The sequence below is a fragment of the Bubalus kerabau genome, chromosome 1 (assembly GCF_029407905.1).
Source record: "Bubalus kerabau isolate K-KA32 ecotype Philippines breed swamp buffalo chromosome 1, PCC_UOA_SB_1v2, whole genome shotgun sequence".
Lineage (NCBI taxonomy): Eukaryota > Metazoa > Chordata > Mammalia > Artiodactyla > Bovidae > Bubalus > Bubalus kerabau.
This window is the reverse complement of record NC_073624.1, coordinates 19616637-19636479: the sequence shown is the minus strand read 5'-3', so window position 1 is coordinate 19636479 and position 19843 is coordinate 19616637. Positions and strand designations below refer to the sequence as shown.

At 42.5% G+C, this 19843-nt stretch overlaps 1 pseudogene; it reads left to right on the top strand.

Moving 5' to 3' along the window:
- The window catches only part of LOC129622609 (antigen WC1.1-like), a 70562-nt pseudogene that overhangs the window by 45933 nt on the left and 4786 nt on the right, over window positions 1-19843 (top strand).

Here is a 19843-nt window from a genome sequence, read left to right as displayed (position 1 = left end):
TGTATGCAGGTCAGGAAGCAGTAGCTAGAACTGGACATGGAACAACAGACTAGTTCCAAATAGGGAAAGGAGTAAGTCAAGGCTGTATATTGTCACCCTGCTTATTTAACTAATATGCAGAGTACATCATGAGAAATTCTGGGCTGGATGAAGCACAAGCTGCAATCAAGATTGCTGGGAGAAATATCAATAACCTCAGATATGCAGATGACACCACCTTATGGCAGAAAGTGAAGAACTAAAGAGCCTCTTGATGAAAGTGAAGGAGGAGAGTGAAAAAAGCTCAACATTCAGAAAACTAAGATCATGACATCCGGTCCCATCACTTCATGGCAAATAGATGGGGAAACAGTGGAATCAGTGACAGACTTTATTTTGGAGGGCTCCAAAATCACTGCAGATGGTGACTGCAGCCATGAAATTAAAAGATGCTTACTCCTTGGAAGAAAAGCTATGAACAACCTAGACAGCATATTAAAAAGCAGAGACATTACTTTGTGAACAAAGGTCCATCTAGTCAAGGCTGTGGTTTTGCCAGTAGTCATGTATGGATGTGAGAGTTGGACTGCGAAGAAGGCTGAGCACTGAAGAGTTGATGCTTTTGAACTGTGGTGTTGGAGAAGACACTTGAGAGTCCCTTAGACTGCAAGGAGATCCACCCAGTCCATTCTGAAGGAAATCAGTCCTGAATATTCATTGGAAGGACTGATGCTGAAGCTGAAATTCCAATACTTTGGACACCTGATGGGAAGAAATGACTCATTTGAAAAGACTCTGATGCTGGGAAAGGTTGAAGGTGGGAGGAGAAGGGGACAACAGAGGATGAAATGGTTGGATGGCATCACTGACTCGATGGACATGAGTTTGAGTAAACTCTGGGAGTTGGTGATGGACAGGGAGGCCTGGCGTGCTGCAGTCCATGGAGTTGCTGTCAGACACGACTGAGAGACTGAACTGAACTGAACTGATGATCATTTAAAAATGAAAGTTTCCAGTGAATTTACAATAAAGTAAATAACAAGTTGTGTCATTGTTGGGTGTATTGCTCTATATATGTTATTTAGCTAACTGTTGTTTACATCTGCTATATTCCTCATTCTTTTTTGTATACTTGGTCTGCATGCTATTGCAAAATTCATGTTAAAGTTCCCGCATTTTGATTATGATTTTGTCTATTTCTGTTCTTCATTCTGTCAAGTATTATTCTATATTTCAAAGCAATGTTTTGACATTTTCTTGGATTTTAATATCTATAATATCTTCATTAAGGGTGTATCCTGTTATAATCATGAAAATGCCCTCTTTAACTCAATTAGCACATCTTGCTTTGAAGTCTACTTTCTGTGACATTTATATAGCGATTCCAGTTTTCTTACAGTTAGGATTCACACAGTATGTACATTTTCCCCATCATTTTACTGTCAACCTTTCTTTACCCTCATATATAAGCTGAATATCTTCATGGTAGTATTTACATGGATTTTGTGGTTTTATCAAGATGGGCATTAATTTGAAGTATCTAATCAATTTACTGTAAGTGCAGTTATTGGTATTGTTGGGCTAGTATCTATCATTTACTTTTAATTGACCCACGTGCTTTATGTTCCTTTTTCCTCTCTTTCCCCCCTTCTTTTGTATTAAACAGATCTGTTATTATTCCAAATTTTCCTTTTTCCTTGATTTTCAGCAGCTTTACTAGGTGTGGGAGTTTTCATGCCCATCCATCCATTTTTAAAAAACTCTCAGTTATTATATCTTCAAGTATTACTTCTGCTGCTCTGTCTCTCTGTCTTAGCTTCTCTTCTCCTCCTATCCCACTCCTCCTTCTTCTCATCTCTCATCTCTAGGGCTCCTCTAAGTCAGTAATTTTGAGTTGAGTTATATCTAAAATTCTTCTAAACTTATTAATTCAACTCTCTAGACATTTTATTTTCAGTTGGTAACTGTTCCTTGATTTTTATAGTTATAATTAGTTGTTAATGTTTTTCATCTTTTCACCCATTTATTCTCTCATTTCCTCTTTTTTCCTCAATATATTGATCATAGTTAAAATCTATATCTGCTAACTCCAGCACCTCTATCATGTGAGTCTCTGCCTTCTCTTATTTTCTTTTATTTCACTTTGTTAATATGTCATGTCATCCCATGTCTTCAGCATTGAAAAAAGGATCCTCCAGATACATTTTCTAACCCTTGAGAGGATTCATATTCTGTTTAGTTAAGCAAGTAGGAGAAGGGTTGAAGATCACTCAAATATATAAATACAACTGAGAACTGAGCTGTAACAAGTCTAGGTTGCGGTTTTGGTAGCACTCCATCCATCTCTTATCTCTCTGTCCATGTGGCATGGGCCTTCAAAGATTTTGGTTGATAACCTGGGTATTTTGGTAGCTCAGCACCCAAGAGAGTAAGGGAATAGCCACTCTGCTCTCCAAGACTTTTGACATAAATCTTTGGCTTTCTGCCAGCTTCATGGCTTGTATAATGAGCACATATTCGAGGAAAAAAATCTGTTGTGTGAGAAAGGATTTCAGGTCTCCCAATTCTGTCTCACCACCAGGTAACCCCAAATTATGCTGGCTTCTCTGTCCAAATAGGAGTCCTCTGTTTCTCTGAGCCCAGATTCTGAGCCTTAACCTAGGCACCAAATTGGGAAATTCCTCCAGAGAAAAAGAAACTGTAGATCCTTGGCTAACATTGAAACATATTACATGATCTCCACTCTCTAGAATTTTAACATATTTAGTCCATGTTGTGTCCACACATGTCTGATACCTTTCAGTTCAGTTCAGTAGCTCAGTCATGTCCGACTCTTTGCCACCGCATGAATTGCAGCACGCCAGGCCTCCCTGTCCATCACCAACTCCCAGAGTTCATTCAAACTCATGTCCATCGAGTTGGTGATGCCATCCGGCCATATCATCCTCTGTCGTCCTCTTCTCCTCCTGCCCTCAATCCCTCCCAGCATCGGAGTCTTTTCCAATGATACCTTTACTTAAAGAAAATTTCCAGCATTTAAAGTTGTGTCTAACAAGACCATTGGTCTGCTTTCTCTTCCATTCTTCATGGAAGTACAGAATTTGAGGTTTTATTCTCTACTTTTCACTTACTTAAACTACAACAGTGATAGACATCATTTAACCTTTCTTTCCATGACTGGTTATGTATCAAAAGAGAGAACAATGCAGTGTGTTTGTCAATATTGTTTGTTCAAAGGCTTTCAAGGCAGGAATATAACATATTTTTGCTCTGAGAGTTAGAAATACATATTTTCCCCTAGAGAACAAATAACTCCAAATTTTAGATAATAGCAATTCCTGACACAAAGTCCAAGGAGAGATTATATTCATTTGGGAGAAGAAGCTACATTCTGTGATTCCCAGTGGAATCTGGCCAATGTCAATCAATATCTTCTGACATCATCTCTCATGCAGGGTTGTTTAATCTACTCAAAGAGATTATACTTTTTGAAACTAAGTATCCAGATCTGGAGTTTGAAGCTTAGAATCATAAGTGAACTATTCTAGGGTAAACCATGGTGTCTCACAGACCATTTGTTTTTCAGTTCTCATGATTATACCAAGGAGAACGATTTTAATGATAGAGGATTCATGGCTGCTCCCCGAGGCTTCTGATGAGGCCACTGCCTGGCTCTAAAGTCAAGGACCAAGAGTGTGTAGCTTATAAAGAATACATCCAGCTACCAGCCTAATCCTGTGACTCTGAACTCATTTAACCCCTCAGGGTAGAGAGACCAACATTTCCTGTAAATCTTTTTCAGATTCTGTGCAGAGCTCTACAAATCAGAATGTTAACTCTGATAGGACCTTGTAACACCATCTGTCTCAGACTATCTAGTAGTAATATTTCCTGTTTTTGTCCATTTTCATCCTTGTTATGCTCTTATCACTTCTATAAGAATCCAGATCCAAATGTTCCACAGGGCAATGACTCCGCAGCATCAGCTTCTGAAGAGAGCGCCCCCAACTACTCGGGTGAGGGTCCCACAGGACAGAAGATCTTTCTCATCTCCTGGTCAGCACCCCATTGCCCCATTTCTGTCTCCTCAGACAGCAGACAGCTCCGCCTGGTGGACGGGGGCAGACCCTGCGCCGGGAGAGTGGAGATCCTTCACCAGGGTTCCTGGGGCACCATCTGTGATGACAGCTGGGACCTGGACGATGCCCGTGTGGTGTGCAGGCAGCTGGGCTGTGGAGAAGCCCTCAGTGCCGTGGAGTCTGCTCCCTTTGGGGCGGGATCAGGACCCATCTGGCTGGATCATGTGTATTGTGGAAGAATGGAGTCCCACGTGTGGCAGTGGGCTTCCTGGGGCTGGGGGTGGCAAAACTGCGGTCATGACGAGGATGCAGGAGTTATCTGCTCAGGTATGATCAGTGAATTGCCCACTGACTGAAAGAACAGAAAGCTCCAAGGAAGCTGGTGTCTGATCACCAGGGCAATAGATGTGTAAGCTAGAGATGTCTGAGATATCCTCCTTGAATGCATAAAGTATCTGTGAGTGATCAGTTCAGTTCAGTCGCTCAGTGGTGTCCGACTCTGCTACCCCATGGACCACAGCATGCCAGGCTTCCCTGTCCATCACCAACTGCTGAAGCTTACTCAAACTCATGTCTATTGAGTCAGTGATGCCATCCAACCATCTCATCCTCTGTCTGCCCCTTCTATTTCCATCTTCAATCTTGCCTAGAATCAGGGTCTTTTCAAAGGAGTCAGTTCTTCGCATCAGGTGTCCAAAGTATTGGAGTTTCAGCTTCAGCATCAGTCCTTCCAATGAATATTCAGGATTGATTTCCTGATGGGCTTCATTTGTTTCTACTTTTCCTCTTACAAGTCTCTGCTATTTCTTCTCCAGTGATCTTACCTGATATAGCTTAATCTATATCCCAATAAAAATTGATACTCATTTTTATATAATTTACTTTTGGAAGAGTGAAACATTTGCAAATCACCACATGCACCTGCTTTGCACAGTGAGCCCATGGGAGGAAAGGGGTAGAATGAGGATGTACCTTCCAGGATGGAGTCCTTTCTGTATATATAGTGCGAGACACTTTTTTGTGCTAGGTTAGTTGTGGAGGCACAGGGGACATCACCAAACAAATCAGAGAGGAACTTATGGATTTGTGCCAAATTGCAAGTCCCCTTTGAAAATTTAGATTTGAATATTCATAGCTCTTTGACTGGTAGGACAATAGAGTTGTGGATGAAATGTTCTGAGTCTGGGTTCTCCTTTCATTGTTACTAGAAAGGATTGTCTGTTCTTTTTTTTCTTTAAAACCTCTGTATAAACCAAAATTTTGGAGGAACACTTAGCCACACACTGACAAGTCAAAAAAAATGTGAATTTCTATGTTTTGTGGTAATAAATTATATTTTATACCTGATGTCTTCAATGATATAAGAGAATTGTGTTTGGGGGCTTGTTTGATAGGAACAGGAGTAAGAGGACACCTGTAATTTTTGAAGAAGGTGGAGGAGACTTATAGTAGCTAAGAGGAAAAAGAAGAGCAATGAGAGATGTCAAAGGCCATATGGGGTTCTCTGAGCATCACTGCGGGTCCAGGTGTGGTGTGGAGGATGCTACGTGTGCCTAAGGATACAGGAGGTCTGTACAGCAAGAGACCAGACAAGGATGTATTTTTATTATATTTAATACCTTTATCCACTCACACCAGCCTCCTCTTGCACAAATTTTCTTACAATTTTCACACACATATCCTTTCATATAAAATTTAAAATCAAGTAGAAAATAAAAAAGAAATAATAATATGTCTCAGAAGTATCTATCCTGATGTGTACAAGACTTTATGGATTATTCAGCATATATTTGAGTGTTTAGCATGTATCTTGGTATATGAAACAGCATACAAGAAATATTTCTTTCTTGTTCTTTTTAAATTTGTAATCTCATGGGATTGATATAGAAACTAACAACCTGTTAAGTAAAAATATTTTAATTAGAATGTGTATCCTATGACCAAACTCCCAGCCAGACCACACCAGATGTCCTAACCTGGACTGGGGAGTTGAAAGTGGGTAAGTAACAAAAGGCTAGCAGATCATCCTGGCTCTTACCATTCCCTCTTGGATAAGTGGTCAAGCTGGTCCTTTGATTCATTAATTTCTATAGTATCTTTTCTATTCTCTCCTGTTCTCTATAGTAGATTTTTATTCTGTTGACATATTCTTTCTGAACCTTCAGTGTTCTCATACTTATGAAATCAGAGTCCTTTACCAGAAAGAATTCCACCGTGTACATAAATAATTATAAGCACAGTCAGAAATCAGGCAAATGTATTTAAAAGTTGTTCTTTATGATGAGAAGTTTTATTTTTTTCATTAGGTTACCTTTCCTCTCTCCAAAATGTGGTCCCTGAAGGTCAAATCATGTTGTGAGTCTTTCCCTTAGTCTCCCTCTTTCAGTTTCATACTCCATCCACTCCCAGTTTAACCTACCCCTCACCCCACCCACACTCCACTCCTACAGAAGTTCTTCCCTTTCAGAGTCTCTTTTCCATCCATTTGTAGCTCTTAGGATTGTTTTCTCTTGTCTGCAGTGGGAGAAATGGGAAAGGGAAACAGGGTTAGGTCGCAGATGGAAGGAGCACATGGGTAAAATGTGTTAAAAACTTGCTGGACAAATATTTTCCCCAAATCTTTGTTCATCCATATTGAGGCTTTTGTAATGTAGAAATCTGTAAATTATACATGGCTGTTTGCTCTGTCTTCTCTTCTTCTCCCTCTCCTTTTTTTTTTTTACAGCATGATGACTTTTTCTCAAGAAATAGGAAAGTAGTTTGTAGTTAGCATATGAGTGCGTGTTAGGTCTCTTCAGTCATGTCTGACTCTTTGTGACTCTATGAACTGTAGCCCATCAGGCTCCCTCATCCATGGGATTCTCCACGACAGAATACTGGAGTGGTTGCTATGCTCTCCTCCCAGGGATTTAACTTATGCATTGGCAGGGGGCTTCTTTACCACTAGTGCCACCTGGGAAGTTCCATTTAGCATATAGATAGAATTTAAAAACATTAAATTACCTTCACTCCATAGCATTTGCTAAGATTCTCATGTGTTGGAAGAAAACCAGTAATATGAACTAATCAACACAGTTAGTCATCTTGTATAGTCCCACTGAGAACTCATTCTCTCCTGGGTTCATTGGTAAATCCTAGGCTTTCTTGAAAGATGGCTAGGACCAACCCTTTCTCCTATGACTCTGACCTTTCTTCATATTCAAACTCATCTTTGGACAATTTCTTTTCACAATTCAAGTTGGATAAGAAATTCTTGGAATTTTTCACTATCAGAGATTATGAGAAATATATGGGAAACATAAGAAGTAGACTTGTTATAATATCTAGCTTTCCTTCCATTAGCCATAAGTCTGTTTATAGACTGACCTGCACTCAGATCTCTCGATTGATTTCCCTTGTATCAGTGACTTGAGTATTGACTCCTGAGAAAAATCTGGCTGGACTTCTAGCCCCAGAAATGTCAGATGGCCTTCTAACCTTGTCTGGATCTTAGTTCTCTAAACTCTTGAATCCCAAGGACCTATTTCACTCTGGGTTAGTTCAGTTCTGCACCCAAGTCTGATGCCCATTGCAGTGCAGTTTCCTTGGGCCCTATAGTTTCCAGACCCTTAAATGAGGAATTCACATCATAACCAACATCAAATTTGGTTTTTGGAATTCAGCCATTCTAAACTGACTCTGCAAATCCTTCTGGATTTCTCTTCTGACACTCACCCGTGAAAATGCAATTCTGACACTGTCAAATTTTCTGTTCATGCCTCAGTCCTGGAAAAAAAAGCTTTCACACCATTGCCTGTGACATGTTTCCAGTTGCCAAGCCAGGATCATGAACGTGCAGTGGGTTTATTTATTTGTTTCTCTCAGGATTTGTGCATCTGGTTGGAGAGGATGGACCCTGCTCAGGGCGAGTAGAAGTTTATTCTGGAGAAGACTGGATCCCAGTGTCTGATAGAAACTTCACATTCCCCACTGCCTAAGTCTTCTGTGCAGAGCTGGGGTGTGGCAAAGCTGTGTCAGTCGTGGGACATGAGCTCTTCAGAGACTCAGATGGCCGAGTCTGGGCTGAAGAGTTCAGTTGTGAGGGGGAGGAGCCTAAGCTCTGGTCCTGCCTCAGAGTGCCCTGTCCAGGGGGCACTTGTCACCACAGTGGAGCTGTTCAGCTTGTCTGTTCAGGTGAGATGTAGGTCAGGACTAACCTCCCTGCACACTCTGTTCAGGTCAGAAATCATGAGATATTTCTGAAATTCTATTATCTCGTATCCAGCATACTCAGAAGTCCGGCTCATGACAAACGGCTCCTCTCAGTGTGAGGGGCAGTTGGAGATGAACATTTCTGGATGATGGAGAGTGCTCTGTGCCTCCCACTGGAGTCTGGCCAATGCCAATGTTGTCTGTCCTCAGCTTGGCTGTGGAGTCGCCATCTCCACCCCCGGAGGACCACACTTTATGGAAGGAGGTGATCGGATATCAACAGCCCGATTACACTGCTCAGGGGCTGAGTCCTTCCTGTGGAGTTGCCCTGTGACTGCTCTGGGTGGTCCTGACTGTTCCCGTGGTAACACAGCCTCTGTGATTTGCTCAGGTAAGAGAGAGGGAAAGGCTACTGGTACTTAGGATGCTTCTGGTGTGAAATGTCCCCAAGAACAGAGGGTGAGGGAAAACTGGCTTTAAAAGGTAATTTCTCTTTTTAATAACTACTTTATATTATTGTGATTTTTTTTCACCATACATCAGTATGGATTGACAGTAGGCATCCATTTGTCCCCTCCATCCTGTCCGCTCCTCCCATCTTCCTCCCTACCCCATCCCTCCAGATTGTCACAGATCACCAGATTTGGGAGCCCTGCATTATACATCAAACTCTTGTCTATCTATTTTGCATATGGTAATGTATATATTTCAATGGTATTCTCTCAAATCATCCCCCCCGTCAACAAATAGATTCAAGAGATTAGATCTGATAGAGTGTCTGAAGGACTACGGACAGAGGTTCAGGACGTTGTACAGGAGGTGGTGATCAAAGCCATCCCCAAGAAAAAGAAATGCAAAAAGGCAAAATGGCTGTCTGAGGAGGCCTTACAAATAGCTGAGAAAAGAATAGAAATGAAAAGCAAAGGAGAAAAGGAAAGATATACCCATCTGAATGCAGAGGTCCAAGGTATATCCAGGAGAGATAAGAAAGCCATCCTAAGTGAAGAATGCAAAGAAATAGAGGAAAACAATAGAATGGGGAACACTAGAGATCTCTTCTAGAAAATTAGAGATACCAAGGGAACATTTCATGCAAAGATGGGCACAATATAGGACAGAAACAGTATGGACCTAACAGACCAGAGGATATTAAGAAGAGGTGGCAAGAATACACAGAAGAGCTACACAAAAAATCTTAATGACCCAGATAATCTTAATAACTCAGATAATCACTCACCTTGAGCCAGACATCTTGGAGTCCAAAGTCAAATGGGCTTTAGAAAGCATCACTACCAACAAAGCTAGATGGAATTCTAGCTGAGCTATTTCAAATGATGCTGTGAAAATGCTGCACTCAATATGCCAGAAAATATGGAAAACTCAGCAGTGACCACAGGATATGGAACAATGGACTGGTTCCAAATTGGGAAAGGAGTGCGCCAAGGCCATATATTGTCACCCTGCTTATTTAACTTATATGCAGAGTACATCATGAGAAATGACAGGCTGGGTGAAGCACAAGCTGGGATCAGATTTCCAGGAGAAATATCAATAACCTGAGATGTGCAGATGACACCACATTTATGGCAGAATGTGAAGAGGAACTAAAGAGCCTCCTGATGAAGGTGACAGAGGAGAGTGAAAAAGCTGGCTTAAAACTCAACATTCAAAAAATGAAGATTATGGCATCTGGTCCCATCACTTCGTGGCAAATAGATGGGGGAAACAATGGAACCAGTGGCAGACTTTATTTTCTTGGGCTCCAAAACCACTGCAGATGATGACTGCAGCCACAAAATTAAAAGACGCTTGCTCCTTGAAGGAAAAGCTATGACCAACCTAGACAGCATATTAAAAAGCAGAGACATTACTTTGTCAACGAAGGTCCATATAGTCAAAGCCATGGTTTTTCCAGTAGTCATGTATGGATGTGAGAGTTGGACCATAAAGAAGGCTGAATGCTGAAGATTTGATGCTTTTGAGTTCTGGTATTGGAGAAATCTCTTGAGAGTCCCCTGGACTGCAAGGAGATCAAACCCATCAATCCTAAAGGAAATCAGTCCTGAATATTCATTAGAAGGACGGATGCTAAAGCTAAAGCTCCTATACTTTGGCCACCTGATTCGAAAAGCTGGCTCATTAGAAAAGATCTTTATGCTGGGAAAGATTGAAAGCAGGAGGAGAAGGGGATGACAGAGGTTTAGATGGTTGGATAGCATCCCTGACTCAGTGGACATGAGTTTGAGCAAGCTCTGGGAGATGGTGAACCACAGGGAAGACCGGTGTGCTGCAGTCTGTGAAGTTGCAAAGAATCAGACATGACCGAGCGACTGAACAACAACAAAAATTCCTCCCAGTGAGTCCAAATGTCTGTTCTTGCATCTGTGTCTCAAAAGGTAGATATTTCATGGTGAAATATTATAGCAATTTAATTATTTTCTCTTGCATATAATTGTACATTTCTTCTGGGATTGATATCTGTGTAAGATAAGGGTCAGGTTGCCATTTCCTTCTCCAGGATTCATATGGACGTCCAACTGACCCAGAATCTTTTACTAAACAGCCTCTTTTCCCCATTGCAGTGTAACCTTTGTCATAAGCAGAAGGGCACACGTGTCTGTCCTTTATGACAGTCTACTCTGTTCCGTTGTATTACTTGTCTGTCCTGGCACCAACACTGTATTTCTTAAGTATTGTATCTTTACACTCTCTGAATGATTTTAATTTATGAGTGTTACTTTTTATTAACTCCTCTAACACTGTTTCTTTTCTTGCCAACTGTGTTGGTATTTCTAGGCGTTTTGGATTTTGTATAAGTTTTGGAATCAGCTTGTCACTTTTCACCCCCCCCCCAAAAAAAAAAGCCTAAATGTATTTTGATTGTGACTAGATTGAATCTATGTATAAATTTGAGGATGATTAACAATTTTGAGTCTCCCAATTCATTGACATTGTATATCCCTCCATTCAGTTAGGTCTTGAATTTCCCTCAGAGGTTTTGCCTATCTTCTACTAGGTTTTCTCCTAGGCATTTTGTTTTTGATGCTATTCATATTTTTTTGTGTGTAAAAGTGTCCTAAGGATGAATTTTTTGGACTTGTTTCACCTTTTAATATTTTTTTTTGAGACTTACAGAAAAGTTGTAAGAATAATATAAAAATTCCCAGATGACCTTTACCTGGATTTCCCAATATTAGTATTTTGCTTTAATCTTTTTAAAAAATACATATATTTTAAATATATATTTTTTATTGAAGTGTAGTTGATTTATACTTACAATGTTTCAGGTGCACATCAAAGTGATTCAGTTACACAAATACACATTATTATTTTTGAAATTATTTTCCATCATAGCTTATTACAAGATATTGACTATAGTTCCCTATGCTGTACAGTAAACCACTGTTACTTGTTGCATATATATTTTTAAATTCACAGTCTAGAGGGGTTGGTTGACAGAGAGGAGTAATGGTTACTGAGTGAAAAATGAAAAAATTCCCTTTGTTTTTTTTCAAGGCTGAGCTCTAACCCCTTAAACTCCTTAGACAAAACCTTCTTCACATATGCAAACTATATCAACTAGAGAGGAGGGGCCATGGCTGCCAAGAAAGAGGGGAGTGAGGTCCTCTGAGTGAGGCAAGATCATCCCTTCCTTTGCCCTGGGAGACAAAGGAGGTTTCCAAAAGCAGTGAATAAAGTGAAAGTGTTAGTTGCTGAGTTCTGTCCAACTCTTTGTCAGCCTACTAGGCTTCCTTTGTCCATGGGATTCTCTGGGCCAGAATACTGGGGTGGGTTGCCATTCCCTTCTCCAGGGCATCTTCTCAACCCAGGGATCGAACCCAGGTCTTCCTGCATTGCAGGCAGATTCTTTACTGTCTGAGCCACCAGGGAAGTCCTTCCAAAAGGAGAAAGTAGATGATTCCCTTTGCTCTGATGTAGAGGGAAGGTGGAAGAGATATAGAAGTAGACTAATAAAAACTACTATTTGTGTAAATCCCTAGAATTAGCTGCTGCTGCTGCTGCTAAGTCGCTTCAGTCGTGTCTGACTCTGTGAGATCCCATAGACTGCAGTCCACCAGGCTCCCCCGTCCCTGGGATTCTCCAGGCAAGAACACTGGAGTGGGTTGCCATTTCCTTCTCCAATGCATGAAAGTGAAAAGTGAAAGTAAAGTCACTCAGTCGTGTCTGACTCTTGGGGACCCCATGGACTGCAGCCTGCCAGGCTCTTCCATCCATGGGAGTTTCCAGGCAAGAGTACTGGAGTGGGATGCCATTGCCTTCTCCGCTAGAATTAGCAACATTTCTTTATTAAATTCTACCAAAAGACACCTTTATTTTAGGTCCTAACCCTGAGATGCAAAGATTGCAGTATTCAAAAAAAGGTTTTTTTTTGACCTTCTAAGTACCAAATCCGTTGATATCATCAAGTCATCATCTTCATCTGACTTGACCATTTGACATGCAAATTATCCTACTCATTCCTACTTCATTCCTTCTTTGGCTTCCCTGCTTATGGGCAAATCAGAAAAGAAGGGAGATTAGGCAGTAGTCAGAGAAAAAGGAATATAAATCACTTGTATATGCTATTAATCTGGCCTTCCACAATGCTTTGTTTATTTCTCAATGAAAGCACACTTATCAAATTGTGCTATAATTTATTGTTCTTGACTATGAAACCTCACTAGACAGTGCCTTATTCAACACAATATACACAGTGCCTGGTATATCATAAATGTTTTATAAATGCTTGTTGAATGGATATTTGAGTCAATGTACAATAAGCCTAACAGAAAATCAGTAATTTATAAGGAAAAAAAAAAAAAAGAAATCTAGCATTCTATTCATACTAAGTCAAACAAGTGGAATCAAAATGTCATAAACTTTTTAGTTAGGCAAAAATGTATGTTTTCTAAAATATACATATTATACATAATTATATATGTGTACAAAAGCTTTTCTACTACACTTGATAAAGGCTTGAGTAAGAACATCAAAAAAAAAATAAGAGATGGATTTGGGAGAATGGCATTGAAACATGTAAAATATTATGTATGAAACGAGTTGCCAGTCCAGGTTCGATGCACGATACTGGATGCTTGGGGCTGGTGCACTGGGACGACCCAGAGGGATGGAATGGGGAGGGAGGAGGGTTCAGGATGGGGAACACATGTAAACCTGTGGCGGATTCATTTTGATATTTGGCAAATCTAATACAGTTATGTAAAGTTTAAAAATAAAATAAAATTAAAAAAAAAAAGAATTTAAATATAAAAAAAAAAATAAGAGATGGAGAAATTAGAGAACATAAACTAAATGAAATGGGAGCACTGAATATGAAATAGAAAAAGTGAAACATGATCTTTTACTTTTATCTAGTATGTTTCACTTCTTCTGTTTCATAGTCACTCTTTCTACTCTGCCATCTTGAATTGGAAGTCCTATTTTGCTTTAATCTTTATCTCTTTGTTTGTCTCCCTCTCTTTTTCTGTCCGTCCCCCTCCTGTTCCATTTATCCCTAAATATGTAAACTCTTTCTGAATTAGGTTGCAGAAATGATGTCCCTTTATCCCTAAAATACTTCAGGGAATTTCCACAGTTATTAACCACAGTTCAGTCAAGTCTCAGCAAACTTCAGCCCCAGATGACATCTAAGTGCAACCACATGAAAAACCCCAAGACAGAACTGCCAAGTTGAGTCTTTCTCAGATTACACCCAGGAAATCATAAGCAAACTGAAGTATATATGTTTTGCTTTAGTTGCTAAGTTTTGGGGGGAATTTGTTTTATAGCACGATAACTGGGACACTTACCATGTGACCAGCATTTCTAAATAGAGGAATATTTGTCCTCTGATCTTTCATTGTACTCTTTCTACCTTATGCTGATCTAACACTGAGATACACTCATTCTCTAGTTCTTAATTCCAGCTATTAAGTTTTTTATCTCTAGAATTTTTGTTTTTGTAATCATTTCCTTGCCAAGATACATATCTTGTGAATTAATTTTATGAGCATTTTAATCATGGCTGTTTAAATTCTCTGTCAATGGAATCTAGAAAAAGGGTACAGGTGAACCTATTTTCAGGGCAGAAATAGAGATGAAGACATTGAGAACAGATGGGAACACACTGCAGTGGTTAGGAGAGGGCAGGATGAATTGAGACAGTAGCACTGACGTGTATTCACTGTCACATGTGAAACAGATGGTAGCAGGAAGCTGCTATATAGCACAAGGGAGCTCAGCTAGATGCTCTGTGATGACCTAAAAGGGTGGGATGGTGGATGGGGTGGGAGGGAGGCTTGAGAGGGAGGGTATATATGTATAATTTTGGCTGATTCACGTTGTTGTACAGCAGAAACTAACACAATGTTGTAAAGCAATTATCTTCCAGTAATAAGAATAATAAATTAACAAAATAAAATAAATTCTCTCTCTGGTAACTCTAATGGCTGGATACCCTGGGATATTCTTTCCAATGTTTCCTTTTGCCTCTTGAGTTTCCAAGAAATCTCTTTTGTATAAGGGTTGTTTAAATGATAGACACTGAAGATGAAAAATTGTAGAAATTCTTCAGAAAGGATTTTGTTTTGCATCTTCTACTTAGGGATAGATTTAGGAGTAACACACCTTATTCAACTCATTCTTAGTGCAACACTTGGCTTAGACCCAAATTATGGCACTGTCAGAAGCAGAATTCTCCATGGAGAAAGTGGATACTAAAGTTATGATAACTTTACTGATATGCCACAGGTTTCATTTCAGGCTCCACTGCTAGGTAATTTTTTAACCTTAATTTAGTTTTCTATACGTCAACCCTCCCAGCCCTCTGATCATTGGTGTTTCTGCAGGAAACCAGACCCAGGTGCTTCCCCAGTGCAATGACTCTGTGTCCGAACCAGCAGGCTCTGAAGCCTCAGAGGAGAGCGCCCCCTACTGCTCAGGTGAGGGTCCCACAGGACAGAAGACCCTTCTTACCCACTGTCCCCTAGCCCCCGTCACCACCCGTCACCACCCGTCACCACCCCATTGTCCCATTTCTCTCTCCTCAGACAGCAGACAGCTCCGCCTGGTTGATGCGGGGAGGGGGGGGGGCGGTCACTGTGCCGGGAGAGTGGAGATTCTTGACCAGGGCTCCTGGGGCACCATCTGTGATGACGGCTGGATCCTGGATGATGCCCACGTGGTGTGTAGGCAGCTGGGCTGTGGACAAGCCCTCAATGCCACGAGGTCTGCTCCCTTTAGGGCGGGATCAGGGCCCATCCGGCTGGACGACCTGAACTGAACAGGAAAGGAGTCCCACGTGTGGAGGTGCCCTTCCCGGGGCTGGGGGCGGCATGACTGCAGACACAAGGAGGACGCGGGGGTCATCTGCTCAGGTCAGCACTCCACACTGTCCACAGTTTGGGGGAGGGGTGGGGCTCTGGAGGACGGAGATCTGAGCCCTGAGGGAGAGATGCTGAAAGGACTAGAGAAGGAGGCTTCCTCCCATGGGGCCTGTGTTTCCAGCAGACGAGAAGACGAGGTGCTTTCACTTCCTCCTGCAGCAGCTGAGATTGTGGTCCTTTTTTCTCAGTACTGTTTCCTGGCAGAGCCCTTTCTGACAGTTTCCACATGAAAGCAGGGCTCTCTCTCCAGTTCCCTGTGGTAGTACAGTCTGGAGATCCTGTGGATGATGTAATGAAAGCACAGACTTACTCTGTTCAGTTCTGTGTGCTAGGAGTCTGATGAGGGTCTCTGTGGGCCAACACCCCAGTGTCCACAGGGCTGCATTCTTCCTGGAGGATCCCTTTCCCAGCCTTTCCTGGTTTCTGTGTGGTCTCATTCCTTGGCTTGGGTCTTTCTTCTTCAACAACAGCACCTCTTCTGACCATTCTTCCTCACTTACATTTCCCTCTGACTGGAACTGGAAAGGTTGTCCATTTCTAAGGATAGTGCAGCTGAGGTGTTTAAACTGGGGTCTAAATATCCCAAGGTCCTTAAGTTTGTTACATCTGTAAAGTTCCTTTTGCCAGGTCAGGAACATATTCACAGGTACTAAGGATTGGTATGTGGACATTTGTGGCTCCGTTATTTTGCTTCCCTCCCCAAATACCCACATCACATTCCATCAACAATCCGTTTTAGAGTTTTTTCTCAGGAGGCAGGAGGCAGTTCTCCATCCCGCAGGTGCCCTGGTAGGTCTTTCTCTGTTTGTATCCACTACATGATCGTGGTAGAAATAGAAAGACAGACACAAATGGACAAAGTCAGGTAGAAGTGAGGCAATGATAGTGAAAGGTTGTTGTTGAATCGCGCAAAGATGCCGAGATTCTTGAGCCCCGGAGGAGAAGAATTCAATCCAGGGCCAGAGACGAGGCTTGATTGCTCAGAGCTTTTGTGTAATAAAGTTTTATTAAAGTATAAAGGAGATAGAGAAAGCTTCTGACATAGGCATCAGAAGGGGGCAGAAAGAGTACCACCCTGCTAGTCTTCAACTGGATGTTCTATAGTCACTAGCAGTCTGTTATTGAAAGAAAGGAATGTCTTAAAATTCAAAATGGCACCAGGCCCCTCACCCATAAGACGCATTTTGGGATAATCTTGGCACCAAGTGGTTTATCCTGGGCCATAAAATGATTAACTTGAATCTTGAAGAAGGGCAGACCACCATACAAATATTTTCATTTACATAGATTAGGGGAACAATATCTGAGTATAACATACTGGTTTGTCAAGTAGGTTCTGAGCCAAGAGGCGGAACCAACTTGAAGACGGAGCTTGGGGTAAATGCATAGTATATTAGCATCAGTTCAGTTCAGTCACTCAGTCATGTCCGACTCTTTGCCACCCCATGAATTGCAGCACGCCAGGCCTCTCTGTCCATCAACCAACTCCTGGAGTTCACTCAGACTCACGTCCATCGAGTCAGTGATGCCATCCAGCCATCTCATCCTCTGTTGTCCCCTTCTCCTCCTGCCCCCAATCCCTCCCAGCATCAGAGACTTTTCCAATGAGTCAACTCTTCGCATGAGGTGGCCGAAGTACTGGAGTTTCAGCTTTAGCATCATTCCTTCCAAAGAATACCCAGGGCTGATCTCCTTCAAAATGGACTGGTTGGATCTCCTTGCAGTACAAGGGATGCTCAAGAGTGTTCTCCAACACCACGGTTCAAAAGCATCAATTCTTCGTGCTCAGCCTTCTTCACAGTCCAACTGTCACATCCATACATGACCACAGGAAAAACCATAGCCTTGACTAGACGGACCTTTGTTGGCAAAGTAATGTCTCTGCTTTTGAATATGCTATCTAGGTTGGTCATAACTTTCCATCCAAAGAGTAAGCGTCTTTTAATTTCATGGCTGTAGTCACCATCTGCAGTGATTCTGGAGCCCCCCCAAAATAAAGTCTGACACTGTTTCCACTGTTTCCACATCTATTTCCCATGAAGTGATGGGACCGGATGTCATGATCTAGTTTTCTGAATGTTGAGCTTTAAGCCAACTTTTTCACTCTCCACTTTCACTTTCATCAAGAGGCTTTTGAGTTCCTCTTCACATTCTGCCATAAGGGTGGTGTCTTCTGCAAGCTTAAGACAAACATTTCCATAAGAAAAAGGCATTTGTTATCTCTAGGTTTGAGAATAGTTAACTTCAGGTGAAACCAGGTGTCATTATGGCAACACAGTATTTTAAGAAAAATCTCCTTTTAAATTTGTATAGAGAAGGAAAAAATATCACTAGTTTGTTTCCTCCTGCTGCTTAAGAGAGATAAAAATGTCTGACACTTGCAGGCTATTTCCTCCGTTTGGAGACCCATGGCCTTCCTTCCTGTTACCCTCTCAATAGTCTTGTCAACTAGTGGGCATCTCTGCAGTTGGTTCAGGGATGTATGGTCACAGTTTCTGGGAGAGAGGATGACCCAGAGCTCTGAGTGGAGTGCTCACTGTGTCCTGTCTCCTCTCTTTCAATCTTAGAGTGCCTGTCCCTCAGGATGGTGAGCGAGGACCAGCAGTGTGCTGGGTGGCTGGAAGTTTTCTACAATGGGACCTGGGGCAGTATCTGCCATAACCCCATAGATGACATCACTGTGTCCGTGATCTGCAGACAGCTTGGCTGTGGGGACAGTGGATCCCTCGACACTTTTGTTGCTCTTAGAGAAGGTTCTAGACCCTGGTGGGTAGATGGAATTCAGTATCAGAAAACTGACACCTCTCTCTGGCAGTGTCCTTCTGACCCTTGGAAATACAGTTCCTGCTCTCCAAAGGAGGAAGCCTATATCTCGTGTGCAGGTGACTTACTGTCTGTTTCTGTGTCTGTCTCAACCCTGAAGGATGTTCTTAGAGTGATTTATGCTTTCCAATCTAAGTGATGATTTTAAGTTGAGTCTACAAAATATCTATGTGCCTGTGTCTGTGTGTGTTTGTATTTGTTGTGGGATGTGGAGACCAATAAATGATGAACAGTTACAGTTATTCCAGCTGATGATCACATGCACTGAATGTCTCAGACCAGGAGATAATGAGCCTGTGTTTTCACATGTCATTTGCACTGAGTCAGACCTTAGATAATCTTATGTGGGGACAGGACCACCCCCAGCTGTCCCTGATCCACTGTTTCCCCGTTGTGTGCAGGAAGAAGACCCAAGAGCTGTCCAACTGCTGCCCCCTGCACAGGTACATCAGCCTGCCCCCTCCCCTGTGGCTCCCAGGGGCTCCTTCCTCTCACCAGGGCAGTCACAGGAGGGGCTGCTGCCTTTTCAGACAGAGAGAAGCTCCGGCTCAGGGGAGGAGACAGCAAGTGCTCAGGGCGGGTGGAGGTCTGGCACAGCGGCTCCTGGGGCACCGTGTGCGATGACTCCTGGAGCCTGGCAGAGGCCGAGGTGGTGTATCAGCAGCTGGGCTGTGACCAGGCCCTGGAAGCCATGCAGTCTGCAGCATTTGGCCCTGGAAATGGGAGCATCTGGCTGGATGAGGTGCAGTGCGGGGGTCGGGAGTCTTCCCTGTGGGACTGTGCTGTGGAGCCCTGGGGGCAGAGAGATTGCAAGCACGAGGAGGATGCTGGTGTGAGGTGCTCTGGTGAGTGAGGGGCTCGGGGTCCACCCTGGGTGAGCTGGGGCAGCATGGGGACAGTGGGCTGGACGGGGGGTGGTGGGGAGTTTGTGTTCAGAGAGTGTCTGGGTGCTGGGGCTCTGATCTAGCACAGTGAAGCTGGGAGGACTGGACACTGATGTCCTGGAGACTGAGGTGGTGATTTCAGGGCTCAGGAGGGGAATATGGGTTACCCTGTGATCTGGCCAATTCCGTTTACCCAATCTCCTGTTTTTCTCTTTAGGTGCAAGGACAACATTGCCTCTGACTACAGCAGGTACTGTGGTCCATCCATGGGCAGGGGAGAATACTCAGATTCTGGTAACCTGTTCCGTAGGCTCTCTGACAACTCAGGAGTTGAAAGAGCCTGAGGAGTCCTGGCTGTTGGGAAGGAGCCGGGGCATTATGTTGGGGAATGCCCCTGCCTTAGTTCCCAGGGCCACATGTTTCTCAGGCCCAGGATCCAAAAGAGTCTAGTTCCGGTGGTGCAGATTCTAAAGTTCTCCCATTCTCCTACCTGCCCCTGAGT